This window comes from Palaemon carinicauda, chromosome 19, assembly GCF_036898095.1.
Source record: "Palaemon carinicauda isolate YSFRI2023 chromosome 19, ASM3689809v2, whole genome shotgun sequence".
Taxonomy (NCBI): domain Eukaryota; kingdom Metazoa; phylum Arthropoda; class Malacostraca; order Decapoda; family Palaemonidae; genus Palaemon; species Palaemon carinicauda.
This window is the reverse complement of record NC_090743.1, coordinates 31,595,417-31,602,112: the sequence shown is the minus strand read 5'-3', so window position 1 is coordinate 31,602,112 and position 6,696 is coordinate 31,595,417. Positions and strand designations below refer to the sequence as shown.

At 34.5% G+C, this 6,696-nt stretch overlaps 1 pseudogene; it reads right to left on the bottom strand.

Moving 5' to 3' along the window:
- LOC137658939 (chaperone protein DnaJ-like) overlaps window positions 1-1,732 on the bottom strand; it is a 155,477-nt pseudogene extending 153,745 nt beyond the window's left edge.
- Window positions 1,733-6,696: the final 4,964 nt, after the last annotated feature.

Genomic DNA, 6,696 nt, shown 5'->3' with positions numbered 1-6,696 from the left:
CTACACCCGAATGTTTTTTTTGACACCCGAAGTAAACAATACTCGTACGCGTAGTCGGTGCTCATAGCGCCTGAAGTGTTTTTTATTTCCGCCGATAGAAGGCAGCACTTCGACCTCGGAGGGACCCTCAATTAGCGCGGCTTAGGTCAGTCCTCTGTGCTCGTCGGCTTCTTGCGGTTGTGCTCTGTGCGTTCTGCTATTAACTCTGTTTTAATTGTGATTTTTTATGTGCATCCTTTAACGGTAATTTACGTAAAGTATGGGTCCTAAAAGGCTTAGTTTTGCCAGTGGTAGTGGTAGTGGTGAGAAAAGGAAGAAGGAAATGCTTTCATTAGACGTTAAGCAGGAAATTATTGAAAAACATGAGCCTGGCGTCCGCGAGTGAACTTGCTAATCAGTATGGCCGTAATATGTCGACGATCTCGACAATCCTTCAACAGAAGGAAGCTATTAAAGCAGTGAAACCTTCTAAGGGGATCACCATAATTTCAAAACGCCGTAGCCCTATCATAGCAGAGATGGAACGACTTCTGCTAGTGTGGATCAAGGACAGAGAGATCGTTGGCGACACCATCACCGAGACCGTCATCTGCGAGAAGGCGCACGCCATCTTTATGGACTTGAAGGAGGAGAGCTCTGGGGGTGATGCTGGGGAGAGTTCAACCGAGCCTTCCTCAGATGATTTCAAGGCATCTCGTGGCTGGTTCGAGAAATATAAGAAACGGTCCGGGATTCATTCAGTTGTTCACCACGGAGAGGCTAGTGCGGACACAAAGGCTGCAGCTGACTCTGTCAAGAACTTCGAAAGGATCGTGCAGGAAGAAGGCTACGTAGAGCAGCAAGTGTTTAATTCTGATGAAACTGGGCTGTTTTGGAAGAAGATGCCCAGTCAAACCTACATCACTGCCAAAGAGAAGAAATTGCCTGGGCATAAGCCAATGAAGGATCGGTTGACTCTTGCCCTATGTGCCAACGCTAGCGGGGACTTTAAAGTCAAGCCCTTACTGGTTTACCATTCAGAGAACCCTAGGGCCTTTAAGGCACACAACGTCGATAAGGATCAGCTTCATGTTTTCTGGCGATCCAACTCAAAGGCCTGGGTCACTAGGCAATTCTTTGTGCAATGGGTTAACCAAGTTTTCGGCCCTTCTGTGAAGAAGTATCTTCATGAACAGAAATTGCCTTTTAAGTGCCTGCTATGCCTTGACAATGCACCCGCTCACCCCTCCGGACTTGAAGATGATATCTTCGATGAATTTAAGTTCATAAAGGTGCGGTCTCTTCCACCGAATACCACCTCTATCCTCCAGCCCATGGACCAGCAAGTCATCTCTAATTTTAAGAAGCTGTACACCAAGCACTTATTTAAGCAGTGCTTTAATGTCACGCAAAGCACCAACTTAACTTTGCGTGAATTTTGGAGGAGCCACTTCAACATCGTGCACTGCTTGAAGATCATAGATCAGGCTTGGCTGGGATTAACTAGACGGACCTTCAATTCTGCCTGGAAGAAGCTGTGGCCTGATGCAGTTTCTTCCCGAAATTTCAACGGTTTTGACCCCGAACCTGATCCTGTGGTGGGTGCAGCGGAAGCCGTAGAGGAAATCGTCTCCCTTGGCAAGTCCATGGGTCTGGAGGTCGACGCAGATGACGTTACGGAACTCGTCGCCGTACATCACGATGAACTTACCACGGATGAGCTCAAGGAACTCCATGCTATGTCTGAGCACATGAGTGATGACGAGGAAGGGAGCGAGGAGGTAGAACATGTGTTAGGTTCGGCGCATATAAAAGAGGTGTTAGGAAAATATCAAGACGTGGTCGACTTCATCGACAAATACCACCCAAAAAAATAGCAGGTTTGTCGTGTAGTTTCGCAGTTCGATGATGTTTGCCTAACTCACTTTCGAAACATTCTGAAAAGCCGTACCAAGCAATTATCTATCGATAATTTCTTTGAAAAAACTGCAAAGCGAACTCGTGATGAAGAGGATGTAAGTGATTCGAAGAAAACGGCAAAGAGTGAAGCGGAAGAAAGTGATACAAAGAAAACGGAAAAGAGTGAAGCGAAAGAAATTCAGTCAATTTTAAGTGTAGAGAGTGAAAGTGATCAAAATTATGTAATCATCAAAAAGAAAAAAAGAAAATGTAAAAAAAAATATAAAATATAAAAATAAAAAAAAAAATAAGCTAAGTTATGTTAAAGTTCACTTAGTGTAAGTTAGAATAAGTTACGGTAGTGTACGTTTATCGTAGTTAACCTCTCTACCTCCTCGCCGCCCGTCCGTCTCCTCTCTGCGTAGCAAGACTAACAACACCTGCGCTGGAGTTTCTAAGGTAAAGTGACGCTAAAAACCCGTTTCTTATTTATCATCTTTTGCTAATTCTTCTTATTTACATGTCTATTATCTAATTTAGTGTGCATTATTCTCATGGGAAAATTATGTGTAGTAGTTTATTAAGAAGTTATCATAGGTTTTTGGTCTCAACCACGGATTAATCCTATTTCAATGTATTCTTATGGGAAAATTCGTTTCTACATCCGAACATTTTCTACATCCGAAGTTGGTTCTGGAACGGATTAAATTCGTATGTAGAGGTACCACTGTATATATATATATATATATATATGTGTGTGTGTGTGTGTGTGTGTATTGAGGCTCAATACTACACAGTATTCTATAAGTTTCATTCCAGCTGTGACCAAGTTGTGGAATGATCTTCCTAATCGGGCAGTTGCATCAGTAGAACTTCAAAAGTTTAAAGTTGTAGCAAATGTTTTAATGTTGAACAGTCTTTTTACAGTTATGAATGAATTATCTGTTTTAATGTTGTTAATGTTTTTTGAAGTATTTTACTTTAATTTTTCATTACTTCTTATATCGATCATTTATTTCCTTGTTTCCTTTCCTCACTGGGCTATTTTTTCCAGTTGGAGATCTTGGGCTTATAGCATCTTGCTTTTGGCTTTTAATGATAATAATAATAATAATAATAATAATAATAATAATAATAATAATAATAAACATTATATATAACCACATATATACATACATACAAGCATTACATATATATACATATATATATATGTATATATATATATATATATATATAATATATATATATATATATATATATATATATATCTACATTTTGGTCTGTCTCTCTTTTACATTCCATATGTAATAAAATATCAAAACATCCAGGACTGAATACATTTCTATAAACTTTCTCTGCAATGTATATGCATACGTACGTACATATATATTCAGTGTACCAACACACACACACACATATATATATATATATATATATACATATGGATAAATATCAACACAACATCGTGTTCAAATAGAAATAAATTTCTACCTCATACTTGGGATCGAACGCTGGCCCCTTCTAATATATATATATATATATATATACATATATATATATATATATATATATATATATATATATACATATATATGTATATATATATATATATATTTATACATACATATATATATATATATATATATATAGATACATCATTGACCTAAACAAACACTTTTTAAACCCATCGTAACATTCCATGACATTAAAAAATTATCCATTAAAGATTAAAAAATATTATTTGGTTATAAAGGAAACCTATAATTATCGTTCTTTAACAGGCAAATTGGAGTCATTTTAGGTCACCGAAATTCATTAACGCATGCAAATAAATTTTCAGGGTAATTAAATCTATAATTGCAAATGAGTTAAAAACAATGAAAGACTGAAAATCCATTTCCGCCTGACACCATCGTCAATTTACTTATCAGAAACGTGAAGGGGAAATTTTGATAAGTAATTATAAGTAGCTTTCAGTAATTAATAAGTTTAATATATTTGGAAGGATTCTGTCTTTACCCTCATTAGTATTGAATAAAGTTTTGTGCAGCAATTTTTTTTTTTTTTTTTTTTTTTTGTAACTGCATGGGTCGCCATTACAAAACTGAAGTTACAGCAGATCGTAAACAACAACCATTATTATATATGTACTAGTGTTCGCGACTCGTAAAAAATGATGACTAAATATTTAGATGGATATGCACACACATGCATTCCCCTCTCACCAGGGTATGACTACTCCCTCTCACCCTTATCCGAGGGACGAGGAGAGCTGAGTGCTTCCGTAAATATATATATATATATATATATATATATATATGCAGAAGAACCACAGGGAAAATGAAAATACGAAATATAAGATTAAGTCCTGACTAGTTTCGTGATACTTCTTCAGTCTCTGAGGAAGTATCACGAAACTAGTCAGGACTTAATCTTATATTTCGTATTTTCATTTTCCCTGTGGTTCTTCTGCATCTGAGCATCACGGTTTCCTGTGATTTTTACGCATATATATATATATATATATATATATGTATGTATAATATATATATATATATATGTATATTTATACACATATATATACACACGTATATACATATATATATAATATATATACGTATATTTATACATATATACATATATATGCACACATATATATATTTATATATATACATATATATGTATATATACACATATGTACATATACGCATATATACTGTATACACACACATACATATATATATACATACATACATATATACGTATATATACACACACACACACACATATATATATATATATATATATATACAGAGACGCTTCCTCTTGATTATAAAGGGGAGGTGAACTTCTTTTACAAATATTTTTGTAATCAGTAACTATTGTTGTTAGTTTTCAAGTGGCTACTTTTCCAGTTTATTTCTTATCTATCAGTATTTAACTAAATTTGGGGAAACACGTGTTTATCATCATTATTATTATTATTAGTCAAGCTACAACCTAGGGTTCCGACCGGGAAGAATAAACCAGTGAGGAAAAGAACTAAATAAACTACATGAGAAGTAATGAACATTAAATATAATATATTTTAAGATCAATTACAGCGTTAAAATAAATCTATCAAAATATCAACTATGAAGAGAGACATATGTTACCCTGTTCAACATAAAAAAAAAAAAAAAAAACATTCGCTGGAGTAAATGGAACTGAAAATGACCTAGGTAAAAATCTCAAAACAAGCACAGAGATGAAACCCTTTTGAAGAGAGTAAAGTGATCCGAAAGGAACGAAGACTGGAGCCAATAAGCCGGAAGGAACGATGAGACAAAGGAATTGGGAAAATGCCAAACGTGCCTATGCAAGATAAATGTCAAAAGTCATTGGAATGCGAGTCAAGGAAAAAGACCCGAATAAGGACTGAACCTTATGCGTTATATGAAGTTGGAGATGCTGTGTGTCTGTATATATATATATATATATATATATATATACATATATGTGTGTATATATGTGTATATATATATATATATATAATATATATATATGTGTGTATGTGTAAGTATATATGATTATTAGTTTGCACCGGCCAATTTTCCAGAGTCCTGCGTTATTATTTTGTTCCTTTTAAATATTTATATTTGATTAGATCTGTTCATGACCAAACTTAATATTAGTGGAGTCTTATCAAATGAATTTCCTGTTAATAGTGGAGTACTCCAAGGGAAAGTGTTGTCACCTATGTTATCTATCTTCCTCATGGCTATTGTAATGCATTGAACAGTTGAGGATGATGGAGAAGGATTGGACTGGATTTGTAACAGGAAATTAGCAGACCTAGAGTATGCTGATGACGCTCTCCTTATTAGCAGAAAACCACAGGATTTGCAATGGTTGCTTACCAGAATGCATGAAATATCACACGAGGTAAGGTTGGGCTCAAGATAAATAGAAGTAAGACAGATGATGAGAATGGAATAAGCAATGGAAGATAAAATATCATTGAAAGGAGAAAGGATTAATGAGGTGGAATCATTTGAATATTCAGGAACTAGGATCTCTAACACAGGATCTTTAGAATTGGAGTTTAATGAAAGATTGAAAAAAAAAAAATCAGACATTGGGAAGGTTAAGTAAAATTTGGAAAGAAACTCGTCTTAAATTACATATAAAAATCAGACGATATATCAGTTTAGTGAGATCGGTGTTACTCTATGGACATGAGTCGTAGTATGACAATGAAACAATATCTAACAGATTTTGTAGATTTGAGAATAAAGCCCTCAGAAGAATATTGGGAGTTAAATGGCAGGACAGGATTAGAAACAAAACTATAAGCGAGATTACTCTAGTGCCATATGTGGATGAGATCAGGGTGAGGGGCAGATGGAGATGGTTTGGACATGCTCTTGCACTCCCCAAGAGAGATTAGTTCACCAAAGTTTCAACTCGGCTCTATAAGGCACTAGAAGAGTTGGAAGACACAGGTCTACATGGCTATGAAGCGTGAAGTGGGAAATGATGAATGGAGAAGTATTGATTAAGAGCTCAAGACAGACGACTGGCGAAATCTAACCGAGGTCCTTTTCGTCAATCGGCATAGGAGATGATGATATATATATATATATATATATATATATATATATATATATATAGTATATATATGTATATATATATATATATATATATATATATATATATATATATATATATATATATATATATATTTGTATATGTACATATATATATGTACATATATATGTACATATATATATATATATATATATATATATATATATATATATATATATTTATATATAT